Here is a 27,377-nt window from a genome sequence, read left to right as displayed (position 1 = left end):
GATACAAAAAGACGGACAGGACAGGTTGCCTGACTTTCCGTCACTGCCACCCTTTGCCATCCTTACCCGTAGAAAGCCCTTTCATCATCCCCAAACCCTAATCTTTTCCCTTTCCTTCCCAGCCCCCAAACCCTGCCCTCTGTACCTTTCTCACCACCCGCTTCCCTTCTCCTGTCATCCCCCTACCACCCGGGAAAAAAAGAGATTGCCCCCTCCTTCCACTAGCCCACCCTCCCACCCAAAGAACAACTTCTTCTGCGCAGCTTGTTTTCTAGGCAGCAGCGCTATTGTGATGTCATCGGGGGGCATTGTGACAAGCCGCCAGTGTTCCGTCTCTTCATGTTGTGCACTGTTCAAACCGAAAATACATCAACAGGCAGGCTACAGAAAAGCTTACTAACAAAGGTTAGAGAGGGGCTTTCTCAGAGGGCTTTTTACAGTTTGTCTATTCCCAATTAGCCGGTTTAGTATACTTAATGAAAGTACTAATTCTTTCATAGGCCGCCCATTCTTAGTATTTGACGTTCAGGTAACAACAGGTAACTTTATTTGGAGTGGAAGCAGAGAGATAACACCAGATGCCAATTGTAGATCCTCTCACACCTGTGGTCACTGCAGCATCTGACTCCACTTTGTCCAAAAGGGATCTATTCCATTCAATTACACATGATCTAGATTAGACTGACAACAAGATACTGCACGGGACATAGCAGAGTTGGTGAAGTTGAGTGGTGATGAGTTTGCTATTTGGATGAATAAAGCAAGTAAAAAGTGTGTTAGATAAAAATTCATTTCAATTCGCTAATTGGGCTAATATGAATCAGGTGAATCGAGTTCTGCTTTTGGAAACTGGGTTAAGAAGGGGTGCACCGTTCCTGGAGGTACTGCAATACCAGGTCAATGCGTGGAGTGGACAGAGCAAGCTCTTTTTCCATCTCCCTGTTCTAAAAATCCATTTAATATATGGTCCCCAGATAGGGGACGTATCAGATATTAAACTGATAAGAACAGATACTACACTTGATCTTAGCCAAAAGGCCGAGAAGCGATAACCAGAATTGGTTTGGGCCTCGAGTGGCACCCTGGCCTATGCCGGACACATCTTAGGGAGAGAGAGCGAGAGGGAGACAAACCCACGCCTACACAAGACATTTTGTCACCCAAGCCAACCCTTGAAAAGGCTGCTTTGCAGAGCAAAAACAAGAAGAATGGTGCGTTTTGCAGCCGCCGCCCACTGCAATGAATCTGAATAACTCCTCCTTTAGGGCGCAAGCAACTCCCCTCCCCCTTGCAGTCTTTCCAATTCACGATACAAAAAGACGGACAGGACAGGTTGCCTGACTTTCCGTCACTGCCACCCTTTGCCATCCTTACCCGTAGAAAGCCCTTTCATCATCCCCAAACCCTAATCTTTTCCCTTTCCTTCCCAGCCCCCAAACCCTGCCCTCTGTACCTTTCTCACCACCCGCTTCCCTTCTCCTGTCATCCCCCTACCACCCGGGAAAAAAAGAGATTGCCCCCTCCTTCCACTAGCCCACCCTCCCACCCAAAGAACAACTTCTTCTGCGCAGCTTGTTTTCTAGGCAGCAGCGCTATTGTGATGTCATCGGGGGGCATTGTGACAAGCCGCCAGTGTTCCGTCTCTTCATGTTGTGCACTGTTCAAACCGAAAATACATCAACAGGCAGGCTACAGAAAAGCTTACTAACAAAGGTTAGAGAGGGGCTTTCTCAGAGGGCTTTTTACAGTTTGTCTATTCCCAATTAGCCGGTTTAGTATACTTAATGAAAGTACTAATTCTTTCATAGGCCGCCCATTCTTAGTATTTGACGTTCAGGTAACAACAGGTAACTTTATTTGGAGTGGAAGCAGAGAGATAACACCAGATGCCAATTGTAGATCCTCTCACACCTGTGGTCACTGCAGCATCTGACTCCACTTTGTCCAAAAGGGATCTATTCCATTCAATTACACATGATCTAGATTAGACTGACAACAAGATACTGCACGGGACATAGCAGAGTTGGTGAAGTTGAGTGGTGATGAGTTTGCTATTTGGATGAATAAAGCAAGTAAAAAGTGTGTTAGATAAAAATTCATTTCAATTCGCTAATCGGGCTAATATGAATCAGGTGAATCGAGTTCTGCTTTTGGAAACTGGGTTAAGAAGGGGTGCACCGTTCCTGGAGGTACTGCAATACCAGGTCAATGCGTGGAGTGGACAGAGCAAGCTCTTTTTCCATCTCCCTGTTCTAAAAATCCATTTAATATATGGTCCCCAGATAGGGGACGTATCAGATATTAAACTGATAAGAACAGATACTACACTTGATCTTAGCCAAAAGGCCGAGAAGCGATAACCAGAATTGGTTTGGGCCTCGAGTGGCACCCTGGCCTATGCCGGACACATCTTAGGGAGAGAGAGCGAGAGGGAGACAAACCCACGCCTACACAAGACATTTTGTCACCCAAGCCAACCCTTGAAAAGGCTGCTTTGCAGAGCAAAAACAAGAAGAATGGTGCGTTTTGCAGCCGCCGCCCACTGCAATGAATCTGAATAACTCCTCCTTTAGGGCGCAAGCAACTCCCCTCCCCCTTGCAGTCTTTCCAATTCACGATACAAAAAGACGGACAGGACAGGTTGCCTGACTTTCCGTCACTGCCACCCTTTGCCATCCTTACCCGTAGAAAGCCCTTTCATCATCCCCAAACCCTAATCTTTTCCCTTTCCTTCCCAGCCCCCAAACCCTGCCCTCTGTACCTTTCTCACCACCCGCTTCCCTTCTCCTGTCATCCCCCTACCACCCGGGAAAAAAAGAGATTGCCCCCTCCTTCCACTAGCCCACCCTCCCACCCAAAGAACAACTTCTTCTGCGCAGCTTGTTTTCTAGGCAGCAGCGCTATTGTGATGTCATCGGGGGGCATTGTGACAAGCCGCCAGTGTTCCGTCTCTTCATGTTGTGCACTGTTCAAACCGAAAATACATCAACAGGCAGGCTACAGAAAAGCTTACTAACAAAGGTTAGAGAGGGGCTTTCTCAGAGGGCTTTTTACAGTTTGTCTATTCCCAATTAGCCGGTTTAGTATACTTAATGAAAGTACTAATTCTTTCATAGGCCGCCCATTCTTAGTATTTGACGTTCAGGTAACAACAGGTAACTTTATTTGGAGTGGAAGCAGAGAGATAACACCAGATGCCAATTGTAGATCCTCTCACACCTGTGGTCACTGCAGCATCTGACTCCACTTTGTCCAAAAGGGATCTATTCCATTCAATTACACATGATCTAGATTAGACTGACAACAAGATACTGCACGGGACATAGCAGAGTTGGTGAAGTTGAGTGGTGATGAGTTTGCTATTTGGATGAATAAAGCAAGTAAAAAGTGTGTTAGATAAAAATTCATTTCAATTCGCTAATCGGGCTAATATGAATCAGGTGAATCGAGTTCTGCTTTTGGAAACTGGGTTAAGAAGGGGTGCACCGTTCCTGGAGGTACTGCAATACCAGGTCAATGCGTGGAGTGGACAGAGCAAGCTCTTTTTCCATCTCCCTGTTCTAAAAATCCATTTAATATATGGTCCCCAGATAGGGGACGTATCAGATATTAAACTGATAAGAACAGATACTACACTTGATCTTAGCCAAAAGGCCGAGAAGCGATAACCAGAATTGGTTTGGGCCTCGAGTGGCACCCTGGCCTATGCCGGACACATCTTAGGGAGAGAGAGCGAGAGGGAGACAAACCCACGCCTACACAAGACATTTTGTCACCCAAGCCAACCCTTGAAAAGGCTGCTTTGCAGAGCAAAAACAAGAAGAATGGTGCGTTTTGCAGCCGCCGCCCACTGCAATGAATCTGAATAACTCCTCCTTTAGGGCGCAAGCAACTCCCCTCCCCCTTGCAGTCTTTCCAATTCACGATACAAAAAGACGGACAGGACAGGTTGCCTGACTTTCCGTCACTGCCACCCTTTGCCATCCTTACCCGTAGAAAGCCCTTTCATCATCCCCAAACCCTAATCTTTTCCCTTTCCTTCCCAGCCCCCAAACCCTGCCCTCTGTACCTTTCTCACCACCCGCTTCCCTTCTCCTGTCATCCCCCTACCACCCGGGAAAAAAAGAGATTGCCCCCTCCTTCCACTAGCCCACCCTCCCACCCAAAGAACAACTTCTTCTGCGCAGCTTGTTTTCTAGGCAGCAGCGCTATTGTGATGTCATCGGGGGGCATTGTGACAAGCCGCCAGTGTTCCGTCTCTTCATGTTGTGCACTGTTCAAACCGAAAATACATCAACAGGCAGGCTACAGAAAAGCTTACTAACAAAGGTTAGAGAGGGGCTTTCTCAGAGGGCTTTTTACAGTTTGTCTATTCCCAATTAGCCGGTTTAGTATACTTAATGAAAGTACTAATTCTTTCATAGGCCGCCCATTCTTAGTATTTGACGTTCAGGTAACAACAGGTAACTTTATTTGGAGTGGAAGCAGAGAGATAACACCAGATGCCAATTGTAGATCCTCTCACACCTGTGGTCACTGCAGCATCTGACTCCACTTTGTCCAAAAGGGATCTATTCCATTCAATTACACATGATCTAGATTAGACTGACAACAAGGTACTGCACGGGACATAGCAGAGTTGGTGAAGTTGAGTGGTGATGAGTTTGCTATTTGGATGAATAAAGCAAGTAAAAAGTGTGTTAGATAAAAATTCATTTCAATTCGCTAATCGGGCTAATATGAATCAGGTGAATCGAGTTCTGCTTTTGGAAACTGGGTTAAGAAGGGGTGCACCGTTCCTGGAGGTACTGCAATACCAGGTCAATGCGTGGAGTGGACAGAGCAAGCTCTTTTTCCATCTCCCTGTTCTAAAAATCCATTTAATATATGGTCCCCAGATAGGGGACGTATCAGATATTAAACTGATAAGAACAGATACTACACTTGATCTTAGCCAAAAGGCCGAGAAGCGATAACCAGAATTGGTTTGGGCCTCGAGTGGCACCCTGGCCTATGCCGGACACATCTTAGGGAGAGAGAGCGAGAGGGAGACAAACCCACGCCTACACAAGACATTTTGTCACCCAAGCCAACCCTTGAAAAGGCTGCTTTGCAGAGCAAAAACAAGAAGAATGGTGCGTTTTGCAGCCGCCGCCCACTGCAATGAATCTGAATAACTCCTCCTTTAGGGCGCAAGCAACTCCCCTCCCCCTTGCAGTCTTTCCAATTCACGATACAAAAAGACGGACAGGACAGGTTGCCTGACTTTCCGTCACTGCCACCCTTTGCCATCCTTACCCGTAGAAAGCCCTTTCATCATCCCCAAACCCTAATCTTTTCCCTTTCCTTCCCAGCCCCCAAACCCTGCCCTCTGTACCTTTCTCACCACCCGCTTCCCTTCTCCTGTCATCCCCCTACCACCCGGGAAAAAAAGAGATTGCCCCCTCCTTCCACTAGCCCACCCTCCCACCCAAAGAACAACTTCTTCTGCGCAGCTTGTTTTCTAGGCAGCAGCGCTATTGTGATGTCATCGGGGGGCATTGTGACAAGCCGCCAGTGTTCCGTCTCTTCATGTTGTGCACTGTTCAAACCGAAAATACATCAACAGGCAGGCTACAGAAAAGCTTACTAACAAAGGTTAGAGAGGGGCTTTCTCAGAGGGCTTTTTACAGTTTGTCTATTCCCAATTAGCCGGTTTAGTATACTTAATGAAAGTACTAATTCTTTCATAGGCCGCCCATTCTTAGTATTTGACGTTCAGGTAACAACAGGTAACTTTATTTGGAGTGGAAGCAGAGAGATAACACCAGATGCCAATTGTAGATCCTCTCACACCTGTGGTCACTGCAGCATCTGACTCCACTTTGTCCAAAAGGGATCTATTCCATTCAATTACACATGATCTAGATTAGACTGACAACAAGATACTGCACGGGACATAGCAGAGTTGGTGAAGTTGAGTGGTGATGAGTTTGCTATTTGGATGAATAAAGCAAGTAAAAAGTGTGTTAGATAAAAATTCATTTCAATTCGCTAATCGGGCTAATATGAATCAGGTGAATCGAGTTCTGCTTTTGGAAACTGGGTTAAGAAGGGGTGCACCGTTCCTGGAGGTACTGCAATACCAGGACAATGCGTGGAGTGGACAGAGCAAGCTCTTTTTCCATCTCCCTGTTCTAAAAATCCATTTAATATATGGTCCCCAGATAGGGGACGTATCAGATATTAAACTGATAAGAACAGATACTACACTTGATCTTAGCCAAAAGGCCGAGAAGCGATAACCAGAATTGGTTTGGGCCTCGAGTGGCACCCTGGCCTATGCCGGACACATCTTAGGGAGAGAGAGCGAGAGGGAGACAAACCCACGCCTACACAAGACATTTTGTCACCCAAGCCAACCCTTGAAAAGGCTGCTTTGCAGAGCAAAAACAAGAAGAATGGTGCGTTTTGCAGCCGCCGCCCACTGCAATGAATCTGAATAACTCCTCCTTTAGGGCGCAAGCAACTCCCCTCCCCCTTGCAGTCTTTCCAATTCACGATACAAAAAGACGGACAGGACAGGTTGCCTGACTTTCCGTCACTGCCACCCTTTGCCATCCTTACCCGTAGAAAGCCCTTTCATCATCCCCAAACCCTAATCTTTTCCCTTTCCTTCCCAGCCCCCAAACCCTGCCCTCTGTACCTTTCTCACCACCCGCTTCCCTTCTCCTGTCATCCCCCTACCACCCGGGAAAAAAAGAGATTGCCCCCTCCTTCCACTAGCCCACCCTCCCACCCAAAGAACAACTTCTTCTGCGCAGCTTGTTTTCTAGGCAGCAGCGCTATTGTGATGTCATCGGGGGGCATTGTGACAAGCCGCCAGTGTTCCGTCTCTTCATGTTGTGCACTGTTCAAACCGAAAATACATCAACAGGCAGGCTACAGAAAAGCTTACTAACAAAGGTTAGAGAGGGGCTTTCTCAGAGGGCTTTTTACAGTTTGTCTATTCCCAATTAGCCGGTTTAGTATACTTAATGAAAGTACTAATTCTTTCATAGGCCGCCCATTCTTAGTATTTGACGTTCAGGTAACAACAGGTAACTTTATTTGGAGTGGAAGCAGAGAGATAACACCAGATGCCAATTGTAGATCCTCTCACACCTGTGGTCACTGCAGCATCTGACTCCACTTTGTCCAAAAGGGATCTATTCCATTCAATTACACATGATCTAGATTAGACTGACAACAAGATACTGCACGGGACATAGCAGAGTTGGTGAAGTTGAGTGGTGATGAGTTTGCTATTTGGATGAATAAAGCAAGTAAAAAGTGTGTTAGATAAAAATTCATTTCAATTCGCTAATCGGGCTAATATGAATCAGGTGAATCGAGTTCTGCTTTTGGAAACTGGGTTAAGAAGGGGTGCACCGTTCCTGGAGGTACTGCAATACCAGGTCAATGCGTGGAGTGGACAGAGCAAGCTCTTTTTCCATCTCCCTGTTCTAAAAATCCATTTAATATATGGTCCCCAGATAGGGGACGTATCAGATATTAAACTGATAAGAACAGATACTACACTTGATCTTAGCCAAAAGGCCGAGAAGCGATAACCAGAATTGGTTTGGGCCTCGAGTGGCACCCTGGCCTATGCCGGACACATCTTAGGGAGAGAGAGCGAGAGGGAGACAAACCCACGCCTACACAAGACATTTTGTCACCCAAGCCAACCCTTGAAAAGGCTGCTTTGCAGAGCAAAAACAAGAAGAATGGTGCGTTTTGCAGCCGCCGCCCACTGCAATGAATCTGAATAACTCCTCCTTTAGGGCGCAAGCAACTCCCCTCCCCCTTGCAGTCTTTCCAATTCACGATACAAAAAGACGGACAGGACAGGTTGCCTGACTTTCCGTCACTGCCACCCTTTGCCATCCTTACCCGTAGAAAGCCCTTTCATCATCCCCAAACCCTAATCTTTTCCCTTTCCTTCCCAGCCCCCAAACCCTGCCCTCTGTACCTTTCTCACCACCCGCTTCCCTTCTCCTGTCATCCCCCTACCACCCGGGAAAAAAAGAGATTGCCCCCTCCTTCCACTAGCCCACCCTCCCACCCAAAGAACAACTTCTTCTGCGCAGCTTGTTTTCTAGGCAGCAGCGCTATTGTGATGTCATCGGGGGGCATTGTGACAAGCCGCCAGTGTTCCGTCTCTTCATGTTGTGCACTGTTCAAACCGAAAATACATCAACAGGCAGGCTACAGAAAAGCTTACTAACAAAGGTTAGAGAGGGGCTTTCTCAGAGGGCTTTTTACAGTTTGTCTATTCCCAATTAGCCGGTTTAGTATACTTAATGAAAGTACTAATTCTTTCATAGGCCGCCCATTCTTAGTATTTGACGTTCAGGTAACAACAGGTAACTTTATTTGGAGTGGAAGCAGAGAGATAACACCAGATGCCAATTGTAGATCCTCTCACACCTGTGGTCACTGCAGCATCTGACTCCACTTTGTCCAAAAGGGATCTATTCCATTCAATTACACATGATCTAGATTAGACTGACAACAAGATACTGCACGGGACATAGCAGAGTTGGTGAAGTTGAGTGGTGATGAGTTTGCTATTTGGATGAATAAAGCAAGTAAAAAGTGTGTTAGATAAAAATTCATTTCAATTCGCTAATCGGGCTAATATGAATCAGGTGAATCGAGTTCTGCTTTTGGAAACTGGGTTAAGAAGGGGTGCACCGTTCCTGGAGGTACTGCAATACCAGGTCAATGCGTGGAGTGGACAGAGCAAGCTCTTTTTCCATCTCCCTGTTCTAAAAATCCATTTAATATATGGTCCCCAGATAGGGGACGTATCAGATATTAAACTGATAAGAACAGATACTACACTTGATCTTAGCCAAAAGGCCGAGAAGCGATAACCAGAATTGGTTTGGGCCTCGAGTGGCACCCTGGCCTATGCCGGACACATCTTAGGGAGAGAGAGCGAGAGGGAGACAAACCCACGCCTACACAAGACATTTTGTCACCCAAGCCAACCCTTGAAAAGGCTGCTTTGCAGAGCAAAAACAAGAAGAATGGTGCGTTTTGCAGCCGCCGCCCACTGCAATGAATCTGAATAACTCCTCCTTTAGGGCGCAAGCAACTCCCCTCCCCCTTGCAGTCTTTCCAATTCACGATACAAAAAGACGGACAGGACAGGTTGCCTGACTTTCCGTCACTGCCACCCTTTGCCATCCTTACCCGTAGAAAGCCCTTTCATCATCCCCAAACCCTAATCTTTTCCCTTTCCTTCCCAGCCCCCAAACCCTGCCCTCTGTACCTTTCTCACCACCCGCTTCCCTTCTCCTGTCATCCCCCTACCACCCGGGAAAAAAAGAGATTGCCCCCTCCTTCCACTAGCCCACCCTCCCACCCAAAGAACAACTTCTTCTGCGCAGCTTGTTTTCTAGGCAGCAGCGCTATTGTGATGTCATCGGGGGGCATTGTGACAAGCCGCCAGTGTTCCGTCTCTTCATGTTGTGCACTGTTCAAACCGAAAATACATCAACAGGCAGGCTACAGAAAAGCTTACTAACAAAGGTTAGAGAGGGGCTTTCTCAGAGGGCTTTTTACAGTTTGTCTATTCCCAATTAGCCGGTTTAGTATACTTAATGAAAGTACTAATTCTTTCATAGGCCGCCCATTCTTAGTATTTGACGTTCAGGTAACAACAGGTAACTTTATTTGGAGTGGAAGCAGAGAGATAACACCAGATGCCAATTGTAGATCCTCTCACACCTGTGGTCACTGCAGCATCTGACTCCACTTTGTCCAAAAGGGATCTATTCCATTCAATTACACATGATCTAGATTAGACTGACAACAAGATACTGCACGGGACATAGCAGAGTTGGTGAAGTTGAGTGGTGATGAGTTTGCTATTTGGATGAATAAAGCAAGTAAAAAGTGTGTTAGATAAAAATTCATTTCAATTCGCTAATCGGGCTAATATGAATCAGGTGAATCGAGTTCTGCTTTTGGAAACTGGGTTAAGAAGGGGTGCACCGTTCCTGGAGGTACTGCAATACCAGGTCAATGCGTGGAGTGGACAGAGCAAGCTCTTTTTCCATCTCCCTGTTCTAAAAATCCATTTAATATATGGTCCCCAGATAGGGGACGTATCAGATATTAAACTGATAAGAACAGATACTACACTTGATCTTAGCCAAAAGGCCGAGAAGCGATAACCAGAATTGGTTTGGGCCTCGAGTGGCACCCTGGCCTATGCCGGACACATCTTAGGGAGAGAGAGCGAGAGGGAGACAAACCCACGCCTACACAAGACATTTTGTCACCCAAGCCAACCCTTGAAAAGGCTGCTTTGCAGAGCAAAAACAAGAAGAATGGTGCGTTTTGCAGCCGCCGCCCACTGCAATGAATCTGAATAACTCCTCCTTTAGGGCGCAAGCAACTCCCCTCCCCCTTGCAGTCTTTCCAATTCACGATACAAAAAGACGGACAGGACAGGTTGCCTGACTTTCCGTCACTGCCACCCTTTGCCATCCTTACCCGTAGAAAGCCCTTTCATCATCCCCAAACCCTAATCTTTTCCCTTTCCTTCCCAGCCCCCAAACCCTGCCCTCTGTACCTTTCTCACCACCCGCTTCCCTTCTCCTGTCATCCCCCTACCACCCGGGAAAAAAAGAGATTGCCCCCTCCTTCCACTAGCCCACCCTCCCACCCAAAGAACAACTTCTTCTGCGCAGCTTGTTTTCTAGGCAGCAGCGCTATTGTGATGTCATCGGGGGGCATTGTGACAAGCCGCCAGTGTTCCGTCTCTTCATGTTGTGCACTGTTCAAACCGAAAATACATCAACAGGCAGGCTACAGAAAAGCTTACTAACAAAGGTTAGAGAGGGGCTTTCTCAGAGGGCTTTTTACAGTTTGTCTATTCCCAATTAGCCGGTTTAGTATACTTAATGAAAGTACTAATTCTTTCATAGGCCGCCCATTCTTAGTATTTGACGTTCAGGTAACAACAGGTAACTTTATTTGGAGTGGAAGCAGAGAGATAACACCAGATGCCAATTGTAGATCCTCTCACACCTGTGGTCACTGCAGCATCTGACTCCACTTTGTCCAAAAGGGATCTATTCCATTCAATTACACATGATCTAGATTAGACTGACAACAAGATACTGCACGGGACATAGCAGAGTTGGTGAAGTTGAGTGGTGATGAGTTTGCTATTTGGATGAATAAAGCAAGTAAAAAGTGTGTTAGATAAAAATTCATTTCAATTCGCTAATCGGGCTAATATGAATCAGGTGAATCGAGTTCTGCTTTTGGAAACTGGGTTAAGAAGGGGTGCACCGTTCCTGGAGGTACTGCAATACCAGGTCAATGCGTGGAGTGGACAGAGCAAGCTCTTTTTCCATCTCCCTGTTCTAAAAATCCATTTAATATATGGTCCCCAGATAGGGGACGTATCAGATATTAAACTGATAAGAACAGATACTACACTTGATCTTAGCCAAAAGGCCGAGAAGCGATAACCAGAATTGGTTTGGGCCTCGAGTGGCACCCTGGCCTATGCCGGACACATCTTAGGGAGAGAGAGCGAGAGGGAGACAAACCCACGCCTACACAAGACATTTTGTCACCCAAGCCAACCCTTGAAAAGGCTGCTTTGCAGAGCAAAAACAAGAAGAATGGTGCGTTTTGCAGCCGCCGCCCACTGCAATGAATCTGAATAACTCCTCCTTTAGGGCGCAAGCAACTCCCCTCCCCCTTGCAGTCTTTCCAATTCACGATACAAAAAGACGGACAGGACAGGTTGCCTGACTTTCCGTCACTGCCACCCTTTGCCATCCTTACCCGTAGAAAGCCCTTTCATCATCCCCAAACCCTAATCTTTTCCCTTTCCTTCCCAGCCCCCAAACCCTGCCCTCTGTACCTTTCTCACCACCCGCTTCCCTTCTCCTGTCATCCCCCTACCACCCGGGAAAAAAAGAGATTGCCCCCTCCTTCCACTAGCCCACCCTCCCACCCAAAGAACAACTTCTTCTGCGCAGCTTGTTTTCTAGGCAGCAGCGCTATTGTGATGTCATCGGGGGGCATTGTGACAAGCCGCCAGTGTTCCGTCTCTTCATGTTGTGCACTGTTCAAACCGAAAATACATCAACAGGCAGGCTACAGAAAAGCTTACTAACAAAGGTTAGAGAGGGGCTTTCTCAGAGGGCTTTTTACAGTTTGTCTATTCCCAATTAGCCGGTTTAGTATACTTAATGAAAGTACTAATTCTTTCATAGGCCGCCCATTCTTAGTATTTGACGTTCAGGTAACAACAGGTAACTTTATTTGGAGTGGAAGCAGAGAGATAACACCAGATGCCAATTGTAGATCCTCTCACACCTGTGGTCACTGCAGCATCTGACTCCACTTTGTCCAAAAGGGATCTATTCCATTCAATTACACATGATCTAGATTAGACTGACAACAAGATACTGCACGGGACATAGCAGAGTTGGTGAAGTTGAGTGGTGATGAGTTTGCTATTTGGATGAATAAAGCAAGTAAAAAGTGTGTTAGATAAAAATTCATTTCAATTCGCTAATCGGGCTAATATGAATCAGGTGAATCGAGTTCTGCTTTTGGAAACTGGGTTAAGAAGGGGTGCACCGTTCCTGGAGGTACTGCAATACCAGGTCAATGCGTGGAGTGGACAGAGCAAGCTCTTTTTCCATCTCCCTGTTCTAAAAATCCATTTAATATATGGTCCCCAGATAGGGGACGTATCAGATATTAAACTGATAAGAACAGATACTACACTTGATCTTAGCCAAAAGGCCGAGAAGCGATAACCAGAATTGGTTTGGGCCTCGAGTGGCACCCTGGCCTATGCCGGACACATCTTAGGGAGAGAGAGCGAGAGGGAGACAAACCCACGCCTACACAAGACATTTTGTCACCCAAGCCAACCCTTGAAAAGGCTGCTTTGCAGAGCAAAAACAAGAAGAATGGTGCGTTTTGCAGCCGCCGCCCACTGCAATGAATCTGAATAACTCCTCCTTTAGGGCGCAAGCAACTCCCCTCCCCCTTGCAGTCTTTCCAATTCACGATACAAAAAGACGGACAGGACAGGTTGCCTGACTTTCCGTCACTGCCACCCTTTGCCATCCTTACCCGTAGAAAGCCCTTTCATCATCCCCAAACCCTAATCTTTTCCCTTTCCTTCCCAGCCCCCAAACCCTGCCCTCTGTACCTTTCTCACCACCCGCTTCCCTTCTCCTGTCATCCCCCTACCACCCGGGAAAAAAAGAGATTGCCCCCTCCTTCCACTAGCCCACCCTCCCACCCAAAGAACAACTTCTTCTGCGCAGCTTGTTTTCTAGGCAGCAGCGCTATTGTGATGTCATCGGGGGGCATTGTGACAAGCCGCCAGTGTTCCGTCTCTTCATGTTGTGCACTGTTCAAACCGAAAATACATCAACAGGCAGGCTACAGAAAAGCTTACTAACAAAGGTTAGAGAGGGGCTTTCTCAGAGGGCTTTTTACAGTTTGTCTATTCCCAATTAGCCGGTTTAGTATACTTAATGAAAGTACTAATTCTTTCATAGGCCGCCCATTCTTAGTATTTGACGTTCAGGTAACAACAGGTAACTTTATTTGGAGTGGAAGCAGAGAGATAACACCAGATGCCAATTGTAGATCCTCTCACACCTGTGGTCACTGCAGCATCTGACTCCACTTTGTCCAAAAGGGATCTATTCCATTCAATTACACATGATCTAGATTAGACTGACAACAAGATACTGCACGGGACATAGCAGAGTTGGTGAAGTTGAGTGGTGATGAGTTTGCTATTTGGATGAATAAAGCAAGTAAAAAGTGTGTTAGATAAAAATTCATTTCAATTCGCTAATCGGGCTAATATGAATCAGGTGAATCGAGTTCTGCTTTTGGAAACTGGGTTAAGAAGGGGTGCACCGTTCCTGGAGGTACTGCAATACCAGGTCAATGCGTGGAGTGGACAGAGCAAGCTCTTTTTCCATCTCCCTGTTCTAAAAATCCATTTAATATATGGTCCCCAGATAGGGGACGTATCAGATATTAAACTGATAAGAACAGATACTACACTTGATCTTAGCCAAAAGGCCGAGAAGCGATAACCAGAATTGGTTTGGGCCTCGAGTGGCACCCTGGCCTATGCCGGACACATCTTAGGGAGAGAGAGCGAGAGGGAGACAAACCCACGCCTACACAAGACATTTTGTCACCCAAGCCAACCCTTGAAAAGGCTGCTTTGCAGAGCAAAAACAAGAAGAATGGTGCGTTTTGCAGCCGCCGCCCACTGCAATGAATCTGAATAACTCCTCCTTTAGGGCGCAAGCAACTCCCCTCCCCCTTGCAGTCTTTCCAATTCACGATACAAAAAGACGGACAGGACAGGTTGCCTGACTTTCCGTCACTGCCACCCTTTGCCATCCTTACCCGTAGAAAGCCCTTTCATCATCCCCAAACCCTAATCTTTTCCCTTTCCTTCCCAGCCCCCAAACCCTACCCTCTGTACCTTTCTCACCACCCGCTTCCCTTCTCCTGTCATCCCCCTACCACCCGGGAAAAAAAGAGATTGCCCCCTCCTTCCACTAGCCCACCCTCCCACCCAAAGAACAACTTCTTCTGCGCAGCTTGTTTTCTAGGCAGCAGCGCTATTGTGATGTCATCGGGGGGCATTGTGACAAGCCGCCAGTGTTCCGTCTCTTCATGTTGTGCACTGTTCAAACCGAAAATACATCAACAGGCAGGCTACAGAAAAGCTTACTAACAAAGGTTAGAGAGGGGCTTTCTCAGAGGGCTTTTTACAGTTTGTCTATTCCCAATTAGCCGGTTTAGTATACTTAATGAAAGTACTAATTCTTTCATAGGCCGCCCATTCTTAGTATTTGACGTTCAGGTAACAACAGGTAACTTTATTTGGAGTGGAAGCAGAGAGATAACACCAGATGCCAATTGTAGATCCTCTCACACCTGTGGTCACTGCAGCATCTGACTCCACTTTGTCCAAAAGGGATCTATTCCATTCAATTACACATGATCTAGATTAGACTGACAACAAGATACTGCACGGGACATAGCAGAGTTGGTGAAGTTGAGTGGTGATGAGTTTGCTATTTGGATGAATAAAGCAAGTAAAAAGTGTGTTAGATAAAAATTCATTTCAATTCGCTAATCGGGCTAATATGAATCAGGTGAATCGAGTTCTGCTTTTGGAAACTGGGTTAAGAAGGGGTGCACCGTTCCTGGAGGTACTGCAATACCAGGTCAATGCGTGGAGTGGACAGAGCAAGCTCTTTTTCCATCTCCCTGTTCTAAAAATCCATTTAATATATGGTCCCCAGATAGGGGACGTATCAGATATTAAACTGATAAGAACAGATACTACACTTGATCTTAGCCAAAAGGCCGAGAAGCGATAACCAGAATTGGTTTGGGCCTCGAGTGGCACCCTGGCCTATGCCGGACACATCTTAGGGAGAGAGAGCGAGAGGGAGACAAACCCACGCCTACACAAGACATTTTGTCACCCAAGCCAACCCTTGAAAAGGCTGCTTTGCAGAGCAAAAACAAGAAGAATGGTGCGTTTTGCAGCCGCCGCCCACTGCAATGAATCTGAATAACTCCTCCTTTAGGGCGCAAGCAACTCCCCTCCCCCTTGCAGTCTTTCCAATTCACGATACAAAAAGACGGACAGGACAGGTTGCCTGACTTTCCGTCACTGCCACCCTTTGCCATCCTTACCCGTAGAAAGCCCTTTCATCATCCCCAAACCCTAATCTTTTCCCTTTCCTTCCCAGCCCCCAAACCCTGCCCTCTGTACCTTTCTCACCACCCGCTTCCCTTCTCCTGTCATCCCCCTACCACCCGGGAAAAAAAGAGATTGCCCCCTCCTTCCACTAGCCCACCCTCCCACCCAAAGAACAACTTCTTCTGCGCAGCTTGTTTTCTAGGCAGCAGCGCTATTGTGATGTCATCGGGGGGCATTGTGACAAGCCGCCAGTGTTCCGTCTCTTCATGTTGTGCACTGTTCAAACCGAAAATACATCAACAGGCAGGCTACAGAAAAGCTTACTAACAAAGGTTAGAGAGGGGCTTTCTCAGAGGGCTTTTTACAGTTTGTCTATTCCCAATTAGCCGGTTTAGTATACTTAATGAAAGTACTAATTCTTTCATAGGCCGCCCATTCTTAGTATTTGACGTTCAGGTAACAACAGGTAACTTTATTTGGAGTGGAAGCAGAGAGATAACACCAGATGCCAATTGTAGATCCTCTCACACCTGTGGTCACTGCAGCATCTGACTCCACTTTGTCCAAAAGGGATCTATTCCATTCAATTACACATGATCTAGATTAGACTGACAACAAGATACTGCACGGGACATAGCAGAGTTGGTGAAGTTGAGTGGTGATGAGTTTGCTATTTGGATGAATAAAGCAAGTAAAAAGTGTGTTAGATAAAAATTCATTTCAATTCGCTAATCGGGCTAATATGAATCAGGTGAATCGAGTTCTGCTTTTGGAAACTGGGTTAAGAAGGGGTGCACCGTTCCTGGAGGTACTGCAATACCAGGTCAATGCGTGGAGTGGACAGAGCAAGCTCTTTTTCCATCTCCCTGTTCTAAAAATCCATTTAATATATGGTCCCCAGATAGGGGACGTATCAGATATTAAACTGATAAGAACAGATACTACACTTGATCTTAGCCAAAAGGCCGAGAAGCGATAACCAGAATTGGTTTGGGCCTCGAGTGGCACCCTGGCCTATGCCGGACACATCTTAGGGAGAGAGAGCGAGAGGGAGACAAACCCACGCCTACACAAGACATTTTGTCACCCAAGCCAACCCTTGAAAAGGCTGCTTTGCAGAGCAAAAACAAGAAGAATGGTGCGTTTTGCAGCCGCCGCCCACTGCAATGAATCTGAATAACTCCTCCTTTAGGGCGCAAGCAACTCCCCTCCCCCTTGCAGTCTTTCCAATTCACGATACAAAAAGACGGACAGGACAGGTTGCCTGACTTTCCGTCACTGCCACCCTTTGCCATCCTTACCCGTAGAAAGCCCTTTCATCATCCCCAAACCCTAATCTTTTCCCTTTCCTTCCCAGCCCCCAAACCCTGCCCTCTGTACCTTTCTCACCACCCGCTTCCCTTCTCCTGTCATCCCCCTACCACCCGGGAAAAAAAGAGATTGCCCCCTCCTTCCACTAGCCCACCCTCCCACCCAAAGAACAACTTCTTCTGCGCAGCTTGTTTTCTAGGCAGCAGCGCTATTGTGATGTCATCGGGGGGCATTGTGACAAGCCGCCAGTGTTCCGTCTCTTCATGTTGTGCACTGTTCAAACCGAAAATACATCAACAGGCAGGCTACAGAAAAGCTTACTAACAAAGGTTAGAGAGGGGCTTTCTCAGAGGGCTTTTTACAGTTTGTCTATTCCCAATTAGCCGGTTTAGTATACTTAATGAAAGTACTAATTCTTTCATAGGCCGCCCATTCTTAGTATTTGACGTTCAGGTAACAACAGGTAACTTTATTTGGAGTGGAAGCAGAGAGATAACACCAGATGCCAATTGTAGATCCTCTCACACCTGTGGTCACTGCAGCATCTGACTCCACTTTGTCCAAAAGGGATCTATTCCATTCAATTACACATGATCTAGATTAGACTGACAACAAGATACTGCACGGGACATAGCAGAGTTGGTGAAGTTGAGTGGTGATGAGTTTGCTATTTGGATGAATAAAGCAAGTAAAAAGTGTGTTAGATAAAAATTCATTTCAATTCGCTAATCGGGCTAATATGAATCAGGTGAATCGAGTTCTGCTTTTGGAAACTGGGTTAAGAAGGGGTGCACCGTTCCTGGAGGTACTGCAATACCAGGTCAATGCGTGGAGTGGACAGAGCAAGCTCTTTTTCCATCTCCCTGTTCTAAAAATCCATTTAATATATGGTCCCCAGATAGGGGACGTATCAGATATTAAACTGATAAGAACAGATACTACACTTGATCTTAGCCAAAAGGCCGAGAAGCGATAACCAGAATTGGTTTGGGCCTCGAGTGGCACCCTGGCCTATGCCGGACACATCTTAGGGAGAGAGAGCGAGAGGGAGACAAACCCACGCCTACACAAGACATTTTGTCACCCAAGCCAACCCTTGAAAAGGCTGCTTTGCAGAGCAAAAACAAGAAGAATGGTGCGTTTTGCAGCCGCCGCCCACTGCAATGAATCTGAATAACTCCTCCTTTAGGGCGCAAGCAACTCCCCTCCCCCTTGCAGTCTTTCCAATTCACGATACAAAAAGACGGACAGGACAGGTTGCCTGACTTTCCGTCACTGCCACCCTTTGCCATCCTTACCCGTAGAAAGCCCTTTCATCATCCCCAAACCCTAATCTTTTCCCTTTCCTTCCCAGCCCCCAAACCCTGCCCTCTGTACCTTTCTCACCACCCGCTTCCCTTCTCCTGTCATCCCCCTACCACCCGGGAAAAAAAGAGATTGCCCCCTCCTTCCACTAGCCCACCCTCCCACCCAAAGAACAACTTCTTCTGCGCAGCTTGTTTTCTAGGCAGCAGCGCTATTGTGATGTCATCGGGGGGCATTGTGACAAGCCGCCAGTGTTCCGTCTCTTCATGTTGTGCACTGTTCAAACCGAAAATACATCAACAGGCAGGCTACAGAAAAGCTTACTAACAAAGGTTAGAGAGGGGCTTTCTCAGAGGGCTTTTTACAGTTTGTCTATTCCCAATTAGCCGGTTTAGTATACTTAATGAAAGTACTAATTCTTTCATAGGCCGCCCATTCTTAGTATTTGACGTTCAGGTAACAACAGGTAACTTTATTTGGAGTGGAAGCAGAGAGATAACACCAGATGCCAATTGTAGATCCTCTCACACCTGTGGTCACTGCAGCATCTGACTCCACTTTGTCCAAAAGGGATCTATTCCATTCAATTACACATGATCTAGATTAGACTGACAACAAGATACTGCACGGGACATAGCAGAGTTGGTGAAGTTGAGTGGTGATGAGTTTGCTATTTGGATGAATAAAGCAAGTAAAAAGTGTGTTAGATAAAAATTCATTTCAATTCGCTAATCGGGCTAATATGAATCAGGTGAATCGAGTTCTGCTTTTGGAAACTGGGTTAAGAAGGGGTGCACCGTTCCTGGAGGTACTGCAATACCAGGTCAATGCGTGGAGTGGACAGAGCAAGCTCTTTTTCCATCTCCCTGTTCTAAAAATCCATTTAATATATGGTCCCCAGATAGGGGACGTATCAGATATTAAACTGATAAGAACAGATACTACACTTGATCTTAGCCAAAAGGCCGAGAAGCGATAACCAGAATTGGTTTGGGCCTCGAGTGGCACCCTGGCCTATGCCGGACACATCTTAGGGAGAGAGAGCGAGAGGGAGACAAACCCACGCCTACACAAGACATTTTGTCACCCAAGCCAACCCTTGAAAAGGCTGCTTTGCAGAGCAAAAACAAGAAGAATGGTGCGTTTTGCAGCCGCCGCCCACTGCAATGAATCTGAATAACTCCTCCTTTAGGGCGCAAGCAACTCCCCTCCCCCTTGCAGTCTTTCCAATTCACGATACAAAAAGACGGACAGGACAGGTTGCCTGACTTTCCGTCACTGCCACCCTTTGCCATCCTTACCCGTAGAAAGCCCTTTCATCATCCCCAAACCCTAATCTTTTCCCTTTCCTTCCCAGCCCCCAAACCCTGCCCTCTGTACCTTTCTCACCACCCGCTTCCCTTCTCCTGTCATCCCCCTACCACCCGGGAAAAAAAGAGATTGCCCCCTCCTTCCACTAGCCCACCCTCCCACCCAAAGAACAACTTCTTCTGCGCAGCTTGTTTTCTAGGCAGCAGCGCTATTGTGATGTCATCGGGGGGCATTGTGACAAGCCGCCAGTGTTCCGTCTCTTCATGTTGTGCACTGTTCAAACCGAAAATACATCAACAGGCAGGCTACAGAAAAGCTTACTAACAAAGGTTAGAGAGGGGCTTTCTCAGAGGGCTTTTTACAGTTTGTCTATTCCCAATTAGCCGGTTTAGTATACTTAATGAAAGTACTAATTCTTTCATAGGCCGCCCATTCTTAGTATTTGACGTTCAGGTAACAACAGGTAACTTTATTTGGAGTGGAAGCAGAGAGATAACACCAGATGCCAATTGTAGATCCTCTCACACCTGTGGTCACTGCAGCATCTGACTCCACTTTGTCCAAAAGGGATCTATTCCATTCAATTACACATGATCTAGATTAGACTGACAACAAGATACTGCACGGGACATAGCAGAGTTGGTGAAGTTGAGTGGTGATGAGTTTGCTATTTGGATGAATAAAGCAAGTAAAAAGTGTGTTAGATAAAAATTCATTTCAATTCGCTAATCGGGCTAATATGAATCAGGTGAATCGAGTTCTGCTTTTGGAAACTGGGTTAAGAAGGGGTGCACCGTTCCTGGAGGTACTGCAATACCAGGTCAATGCGTGGAGTGGACAGAGCAAGCTCTTTTTCCATCTCCCTGTTCTAAAAATCCATTTAATATATGGTCCCCAGATAGGGGACGTATCAGATATTAAACTGATAAGAACAGATACTACACTTGATCTTAGCCAAAAGGCCGAGAAGCGATAACCAGAATTGGTTTGGGCCTCGAGTGGCACCCTGGCCTATGCCGGACACATCTTAGGGAGAGAGAGCGAGAGGGAGACAAACCCACGCCTACACAAGACATTTTGTCACCCAAGCCAACCCTTGAAAAGGCTGCTTTGCAGAGCAAAAACAAGAAGAATGGTGCGTTTTGCAGCCGCCGCCCACTGCAATGAATCTGAATAACTCCTCCTTTAGGGCGCAAGCAACTCCCCTCCCCCTTGCAGTCTTTCCAATTCACGATACAAAAAGACGGACAGGACAGGTTGCCTGACTTTCCGTCACTGCCACCCTTTGCCATCCTTACCCGTAGAAAGCCCTTTCATCATCCCCAAACCCTAATCTTTTCCCTTTCCTTCCCAGCCCCCAAACCCTGCCCTCTGTACCTTTCTCACCACCCGCTTCCCTTCTCCTGTCATCCCCCTACCACCCGGGAAAAAAAGAGATTGCCCCCTCCTTCCACTAGCCCACCCTCCCACCCAAAGAACAACTTCTTCTGCGCAGCTTGTTTTCTAGGCAGCAGCGCTATTGTGATGTCATCGGGGGGCATTGTGACAAGCCGCCAGTGTTCCGTCTCTTCATGTTGTGCACTGTTCAAACCGAAAATACATCAACAGGCAGGCTACAGAAAAGCTTACTAACAAAGGTTAGAGAGGGGCTTTCTCAGAGGGCTTTTTACAGTTTGTCTATTCCCAATTAGCCGGTTTAGTATACTTAATGAAAGTACTAATTCTTTCATAGGCCGCCCATTCTTAGTATTTGACGTTCAGGTAACAACAGGTAACTTTATTTGGAGTGGAAGCAGAGAGATAACACCAGATGCCAATTGTAGATCCTCTCACACCTGTGGTCACTGCAGCATCTGACTCCACTTTGTCCAAAAGGGATCTATTCCATTCAATTACACATGATCTAGATTAGACTGACAACAAGATACTGCACGGGACATAGCAGAGTTGGTGAAGTTGAGTGGTGATGAGTTTGCTATTTGGATGAATAAAGCAAGTAAAAAGTGTGTTAGATAAAAATTCATTTCAATTCGCTAATCGGGCTAATATGAATCAGGTGAATCGAGTTCTGCTTTTGGAAACTGGGTTAAGAAGGGGTGCACCGTTCCTGGAGGTACTGCAATACCAGGTCAATGCGTGGAGTGGACAGAGCAAGCTCTTTTTCCATCTCCCTGTTCTAAAAATCCATTTAATATATGGTCCCCAGATAGGGGACGTATCAGATATTAAACTGATAAGAACAGATACTACACTTGATCTTAGCCAAAAGGCCGAGAAGCGATAACCAGAATTGGTTTGGGCCTCGAGTGGCACCCTGGCCTATGCCGGACACATCTTAGGGAGAGAGAGCGAGAGGGAGACAAACCCACGCCTACACAAGACATTTTGTCACCCAAGCCAACCCTTGAAAAGGCTGCTTTGCAGAGCAAAAACAAGAAGAATGGTGCGTTTTGCAGCCGCCGCCCACTGCAATGAATCTGAATAACTCCTCCTTTAGGGCGCAAGCAACTCCCCTCCCCCTTGCAGTCTTTCCAATTCACGATACAAAAAGACGGACAGGACAGGTTGCCTGACTTTCCGTCACTGCCACCCTTTGCCATCCTTACCCGTAGAAAGCCCTTTCATCATCCCCAAACCCTAATCTTTTCCCTTTCCTTCCCAGCCCCCAAACCCTGCCCTCTGTACCTTTCTCACCACCCGCTTCCCTTCTCCTGTCATCCCCCTACCACCCGGGAAAAAAAGAGATTGCCCCCTCCTTCCACTAGCCCACCCTCCCACCCAAAGAACAACTTCTTCTGCGCAGCTTGTTTTCTAGGCAGCAGCGCTATTGTGATGTCATCGGGGGGCATTGTGACAAGCCGCCAGTGTTCCGTCTCTTCATGTTGTGCACTGTTCAAACCGAAAATACATCAACAGGCAGGCTACAGAAAAGCTTACTAACAAAGGTTAGAGAGGGGCTTTCTCAGAGGGCTTTTTACAGTTTGTCTATTCCCAATTAGCCGGTTTAGTATACTTAATGAAAGTACTAATTCTTTCATAGGCCGCCCATTCTTAGTATTTGACGTTCAGGTAACAACAGGTAACTTTATTTGGAGTGGAAGCAGAGAGATAACACCAGATGCCAATTGTAGATCCTCTCACACCTGTGGTCACTGCAGCATCTGACTCCACTTTGTCCAAAAGGGATCTATTCCATTCAATTACACATGATCTAGATTAGACTGACAACAAGATACTGCACGGGACATAGCAGAGTTGGTGAAGTTGAGTGGTGATGAGTTTGCTATTTGGATGAATAAAGCAAGTAAAAAGTGTGTTAGATAAAAATTCATTTCAATTCGCTAATCGGGCTAATATGAATCAGGTGAATCGAGTTCTGCTTTTGGAAACTGGGTTAAGAAGGGGTGCACCGTTCCTGGAGGTACTGCAATACCAGGTCAATGCGTGGAGTGGACAGAGCAAGCTCTTTTTCCATCTCCCTGTTCTAAAAATCCATTTAATATATGGTCCCCAGATAGGGGACGTATCAGATATTAAACTGATAAGAACAGATACTACACTTGATCTTAGCCAAAAGGCCGAGAAGCGATAACCAGAATTGGTTTGGGCCTCGAGTGGCACCCTGGCCTATGCCGGACACATCTTAGGGAGAGAGAGCGAGAGGGAGACAAACCCACGCCTACACAAGACATTTTGTCACCCAAGCCAACCCTTGAAAAGGCTGCTTTGCAGAGCAAAAACAAGAAGAATGGTGCGTTTTGCAGCCGCCGCCCACTGCAATGAATCTGAATAACTCCTCCTTTAGGGCGCAAGCAACTCCCCTCCCCCTTGCAGTCTTTCCAATTCACGATACAAAAAGACGGACAGGACAGGTTGCCTGACTTTCCGTCACTGCCACCCTTTGCCATCCTTACCCGTAGAAAGCCCTTTCATCATCCCCAAACCCTAATCTTTTCCCTTTCCTTCCCAGCCCCCAAACCCTGCCCTCTGTACCTTTCTCACCACCCGCTTCCCTTCTCCTGTCATCCCCCTACCACCCGGGAAAAAAAGAGATTGCCCCCTCCTTCCACTAGCCCACCCTCCCACCCAAAGAACAACTTCTTCTGCGCAGCTTGTTTTCTAGGCAGCAGCGCTATTGTGAGGTCATCGGGGGGCATTGTGACAAGCCGCCAGTGTTCCGTCTCTTCATGTTGTGCACTGTTCAAACCGAAAATACATCAACAGGCAGGCTACAGAAAAGCTTACTAACAAAGGTTAGAGAGGGGCTTTCTCAGAGGGCTTTTTACAGTTTGTCTATTCCCAATTAGCCGGTTTAGTATACTTAATGAAAGTACTAATTCTTTCATAGGCCGCCCATTCTTAGTATTTGACGTTCAGGTAACAACAGGTAACTTTATTTGGAGTGGAAGCAGAGAGATAACACCAGATGCCAATTGTAGATCCTCTCACACCTGTGGTCACTGCAGCATCTGACTCCACTTTGTCCAAAAGGGATCTATTCCATTCAATTACACATGATCTAGATTAGACTGACAACAAGATACTGCACGGGACATAGCAGAGTTGGTGAAGTTGAGTGGTGATGAGTTTGCTATTTGGATGAATAAAGCAAGTAAAAAGTGTGTTAGATAAAAATTCATTTCAATTCGCTAATCGGGCTAATATGAATCAGGTGAATCGAGTTCTGCTTTTGGAAACTGGGTTAAGAAGGGGTGCACCGTTCCTGGAGGTACTGCAATACCAGGTCAATGCGTGGAGTGGACAGAGCAAGCTCTTTTTCCATCTCCCTGTTCTAAAAATCCATTTAATATATGGTCCCCAGATAGGGGACGTATCAGATATTAAACTGATAAGAACAGATACTACACTTGATCTTAGCCAAAAGGCCGAGAAGCGATAACCAGAATTGGTTTGGGCCTCGAGTGGCACCCTGGCCTATGCCGGACACATCTTAGGGAGAGAGAGCGAGAGGGAGACAAACCCACGCCTACACAAGACATTTTGTCACCCAAGCCAACCCTTGAAAAGGCTGCTTTGCAGAGCAAAAACAAGAAGAATGGTGCGTTTTGCAGCCGCCGCCCACTGCAATGAATCTGAATAACTCCTCCTTTAGGGCGCAAGCAACTCCCCTCCCCCTTGCAGTCTTTCCAATTCACGATACAAAAAGACGGACAGGACAGGTTGCCTGACTTTCCGTCACTGCCACCCTTTGCCATCCTTACCCGTAGAAAGCCCTTTCATCATCCCCAAACCCTAATCTTTTCCCTTTCCTTCCCAGCCCCCAAACCCTGCCCTCTGTACCTTTCTCACCACCCGCTTCCCTTCTCCTGTCATCCCCCTACCACCCGGGAAAAAAAGAGATTGCCCCCTCCTTCCACTAGCCCACCCTCCCACCCAAAGAACAACTTCTTCTGCGCAGCTTGTTTTCTAGGCAGCAGCGCTATTGTGATGTCATCGGGGGGCATTGTGACAAGCCGCCAGTGTTCCGTCTCTTCATGTTGTGCACTGTTCAAACCGAAAATACATCAACAGGCAGGCTACAGAAAAGCTTACTAACAAAGGTTAGAGAGGGGCTTTCTCAGAGGGCTTTTTACAGTTTGTCTATTCCCAATTAGCCGGTTTAGTATACTTAATGAAAGTACTAATTCTTTCATAGGCCGCCCATTCTTAGTATTTGACGTTCAGGTAACAACAGGTAACTTTATTTGGAGTGGAAGCAGAGAGATAACACCAGATGCCAATTGTAGATCCTCTCACACCTGTGGTCACTGCAGCATCTGACTCCACTTTGTCCAAAAGGGATCTATTCCATTCAATTACACATGATCTAGATTAGACTGACAACAAGATACTGCACGGGACATAGCAGAGTTGGTGAAGTTGAGTGGTGATGAGTTTGCTATTTGGATGAATAAAGCAAGTAAAAAGTGTGTTAGATAAAAATTCATTTCAATTCGCTAATCGGGCTAATATGAATCAGGTGAATCGAGTTCTGCTTTTGGAAACTGGGTTAAGAAGGGGTGCACCGTTCCTGGAGGTACTGCAATACCAGGTCAATGCGTGGAGTGGACAGAGCAAGCTCTTTTTCCATCTCCCTGTTCTAAAAATCCATTTAATATATGGTCCCCAGATAGGGGACGTATCAGATATTAAACTGATAAGAACAGATACTACACTTGATCTTAGCCAAAAGGCCGAGAAGCGATAACCAGAATTGGTTTGGGCCTCGAGTGGCACCCTGGCCTATGCCGGACACATCTTAGGGAGAGAGAGCGAGAGGGAGACAAACCCACGCCTACACAAGACATTTTGTCACCCAAGCCAACCCTTGAAAAGGCTGCTTTGCAGAGCAAAAACAAGAAGAATGGTGCGTTTTGCAGCCGCCGCCCACTGCAATGAATCTGAATAACTCCTCCTTTAGGGCGCAAGCAACTCCCCTCCCCCTTGCAGTCTTTCCAATTCACGATACAAAAAGACGGACAGGACAGGTTGCCTGACTTTCCGTCACTGCCACCCTTTGCCATCCTTACCCGTAGAAAGCCCTTTCATCATCCCCAAACCCTAATCTTTTCCCTTTCCTTCCCAGCCCCCAAACCCTGCCCTCTGTACCTTTCTCACCACCCGCTTCCCTTCTCCTGTCATCCCCCTACCACCCGGGAAAAAAAGAGATTGCCCCCTCCTTCCACTAGCCCACCCTCCCACCCAAAGAACAACTTCTTCTGCGCAGCTTGTTTTCTAGGCAGCAGCGCTATTGTGATGTCATCGGGGGGCATTGTGACAAGCCGCCAGTGTTCCGTCTCTTCATGTTGTGCACTGTTCAAACCGAAAATACATCAACAGGCAGGCTACAGAAAAGCTTACTAACAAAGGTTAGAGAGGGGCTTTCTCAGAGGGCTTTTTACAGTTTGTCTATTCCCAATTAGCCGGTTTAGTATACTTAATGAAAGTACTAATTCTTTCATAGGCCGCCCATTCTTAGTATTTGACGTTCAGGTAACAACAGGTAACTTTATTTGGAGTGGAAGCAGAGAGATAACACCAGATGCCAATTGTAGATCCTCTCACACCTGTGGTCACTGCAGCATCTGACTCCACTTTGTCCAAAAGGGATCTATTCCATTCAATTACACATGATCTAGATTAGACTGACAACAAGATACTGCACGGGACATAGCAGAGTTGGTGAAGTTGAGTGGTGATGAGTTTGCTATTTGGATGAATAAAGCAAGTAAAAAGTGTGTTAGATAAAAATTCATTTCAATTCGCTAATCGGGCTAATATGAATCAGGTGAATCGAGTTCTGCTTTTGGAAACTGGGTTAAGAAGGGGTGAACCGTTCCTGGAGGTACTGCAATACCAGGTCAATGCGTGGAGTGGACAGAGCAAGCTCTTTTTCCATCTCCCTGTTCTAAAAATCCATTTAATATATGGTCCCCAGATAGGGGACGTATCAGATATTAAACTGATAAGAACAGATACTACACTTGATCTTAGCCAAAAGGCCGAGAAGCGATAACCAGAATTGGTTTGGGCCTCGAGTGGCACCCTGGCCTATGCCGGACACATCTTAGGGAGAGAGAGCGAGAGGGAGACAAACCCACGCCTACACAAGACATTTTGTCACCCAAGCCAACCCTTGAAAAGGCTGCTTTGCAGAGCAAAAACAAGAAGAATGGTGCGT

General features: G+C 46.7%; 21 non-coding genes across 21 annotated transcripts; all 21 read right to left on the bottom strand.

Annotated features, from left to right (window-relative positions):
* Positions 1–859: 859 nt before the first annotated feature.
* On the bottom strand, positions 860–1,050 carry LOC142262091 (U2 spliceosomal RNA). Its single transcript, XR_012729547.1, has one exon. It is a non-coding gene; the product is annotated as a U2 spliceosomal RNA (small nuclear RNA).
* A 1,117-nt stretch (positions 1,051–2,167) lies between these two features.
* On the bottom strand, positions 2,168–2,358 carry LOC142262090 (U2 spliceosomal RNA). The gene has a single exon (XR_012729546.1). It is a non-coding gene; the product is annotated as a U2 spliceosomal RNA (small nuclear RNA).
* A 1,117-nt stretch (positions 2,359–3,475) lies between these two features.
* LOC142262089 (U2 spliceosomal RNA) lies at positions 3,476–3,666 on the bottom strand. The gene has a single exon (XR_012729545.1). It is a non-coding gene; the product is annotated as a U2 spliceosomal RNA (small nuclear RNA).
* A 1,117-nt stretch (positions 3,667–4,783) lies between these two features.
* LOC142262087 (U2 spliceosomal RNA) lies at positions 4,784–4,974 on the bottom strand. Its single transcript, XR_012729543.1, has one exon. It is a non-coding gene; the product is annotated as a U2 spliceosomal RNA (small nuclear RNA).
* A 1,117-nt stretch (positions 4,975–6,091) lies between these two features.
* On the bottom strand, positions 6,092–6,282 carry LOC142262263 (U2 spliceosomal RNA). Its single transcript, XR_012729702.1, has one exon. It is a non-coding gene; the product is annotated as a U2 spliceosomal RNA (small nuclear RNA).
* A 1,117-nt stretch (positions 6,283–7,399) lies between these two features.
* LOC142262086 (U2 spliceosomal RNA) lies at positions 7,400–7,590 on the bottom strand. The gene has a single exon (XR_012729542.1). It is a non-coding gene; the product is annotated as a U2 spliceosomal RNA (small nuclear RNA).
* Positions 7,591–8,707: 1,117 nt separating this feature from the next.
* On the bottom strand, positions 8,708–8,898 carry LOC142262085 (U2 spliceosomal RNA). The gene has a single exon (XR_012729541.1). It is a non-coding gene; the product is annotated as a U2 spliceosomal RNA (small nuclear RNA).
* Positions 8,899–10,015: 1,117 nt separating this feature from the next.
* LOC142262084 (U2 spliceosomal RNA) lies at positions 10,016–10,206 on the bottom strand. The gene has a single exon (XR_012729540.1). It is a non-coding gene; the product is annotated as a U2 spliceosomal RNA (small nuclear RNA).
* Positions 10,207–11,323: 1,117 nt separating this feature from the next.
* LOC142262083 (U2 spliceosomal RNA) lies at positions 11,324–11,514 on the bottom strand. Its single transcript, XR_012729539.1, has one exon. It is a non-coding gene; the product is annotated as a U2 spliceosomal RNA (small nuclear RNA).
* Positions 11,515–12,631: 1,117 nt separating this feature from the next.
* LOC142262081 (U2 spliceosomal RNA) lies at positions 12,632–12,822 on the bottom strand. The gene has a single exon (XR_012729538.1). It is a non-coding gene; the product is annotated as a U2 spliceosomal RNA (small nuclear RNA).
* A 1,117-nt stretch (positions 12,823–13,939) lies between these two features.
* On the bottom strand, positions 13,940–14,130 carry LOC142262080 (U2 spliceosomal RNA). The gene has a single exon (XR_012729537.1). It is a non-coding gene; the product is annotated as a U2 spliceosomal RNA (small nuclear RNA).
* Positions 14,131–15,247: 1,117 nt separating this feature from the next.
* LOC142262079 (U2 spliceosomal RNA) lies at positions 15,248–15,438 on the bottom strand. The gene has a single exon (XR_012729536.1). It is a non-coding gene; the product is annotated as a U2 spliceosomal RNA (small nuclear RNA).
* Positions 15,439–16,555: 1,117 nt separating this feature from the next.
* LOC142262078 (U2 spliceosomal RNA) lies at positions 16,556–16,746 on the bottom strand. The gene has a single exon (XR_012729535.1). It is a non-coding gene; the product is annotated as a U2 spliceosomal RNA (small nuclear RNA).
* Positions 16,747–17,863: 1,117 nt separating this feature from the next.
* LOC142262077 (U2 spliceosomal RNA) lies at positions 17,864–18,054 on the bottom strand. The gene has a single exon (XR_012729534.1). It is a non-coding gene; the product is annotated as a U2 spliceosomal RNA (small nuclear RNA).
* Positions 18,055–19,171: 1,117 nt separating this feature from the next.
* LOC142262075 (U2 spliceosomal RNA) lies at positions 19,172–19,362 on the bottom strand. Its single transcript, XR_012729532.1, has one exon. It is a non-coding gene; the product is annotated as a U2 spliceosomal RNA (small nuclear RNA).
* A 1,117-nt stretch (positions 19,363–20,479) lies between these two features.
* LOC142262074 (U2 spliceosomal RNA) lies at positions 20,480–20,670 on the bottom strand. Its single transcript, XR_012729531.1, has one exon. It is a non-coding gene; the product is annotated as a U2 spliceosomal RNA (small nuclear RNA).
* Positions 20,671–21,787: 1,117 nt separating this feature from the next.
* Positions 21,788–21,978, bottom strand: LOC142262073 (U2 spliceosomal RNA). The gene has a single exon (XR_012729530.1). It is a non-coding gene; the product is annotated as a U2 spliceosomal RNA (small nuclear RNA).
* Positions 21,979–23,095: 1,117 nt separating this feature from the next.
* On the bottom strand, positions 23,096–23,286 carry LOC142262072 (U2 spliceosomal RNA). Its single transcript, XR_012729529.1, has one exon. It is a non-coding gene; the product is annotated as a U2 spliceosomal RNA (small nuclear RNA).
* A 1,117-nt stretch (positions 23,287–24,403) lies between these two features.
* LOC142262070 (U2 spliceosomal RNA) lies at positions 24,404–24,594 on the bottom strand. Its single transcript, XR_012729528.1, has one exon. It is a non-coding gene; the product is annotated as a U2 spliceosomal RNA (small nuclear RNA).
* A 1,117-nt stretch (positions 24,595–25,711) lies between these two features.
* On the bottom strand, positions 25,712–25,902 carry LOC142262069 (U2 spliceosomal RNA). Its single transcript, XR_012729527.1, has one exon. It is a non-coding gene; the product is annotated as a U2 spliceosomal RNA (small nuclear RNA).
* Positions 25,903–27,019: 1,117 nt separating this feature from the next.
* On the bottom strand, positions 27,020–27,210 carry LOC142262280 (U2 spliceosomal RNA). Its single transcript, XR_012729718.1, has one exon. It is a non-coding gene; the product is annotated as a U2 spliceosomal RNA (small nuclear RNA).
* Positions 27,211–27,377: the final 167 nt, after the last annotated feature.

The sequence above is a fragment of the Anomaloglossus baeobatrachus genome, unplaced genomic scaffold (assembly GCF_048569485.1).
Source record: "Anomaloglossus baeobatrachus isolate aAnoBae1 unplaced genomic scaffold, aAnoBae1.hap1 Scaffold_243, whole genome shotgun sequence".
Lineage (NCBI taxonomy): Eukaryota > Metazoa > Chordata > Amphibia > Anura > Aromobatidae > Anomaloglossus > Anomaloglossus baeobatrachus.
The sequence above is the reverse complement of the archived record's forward strand: the minus strand, read 5'-3'. Positions and strand labels throughout refer to the sequence as shown.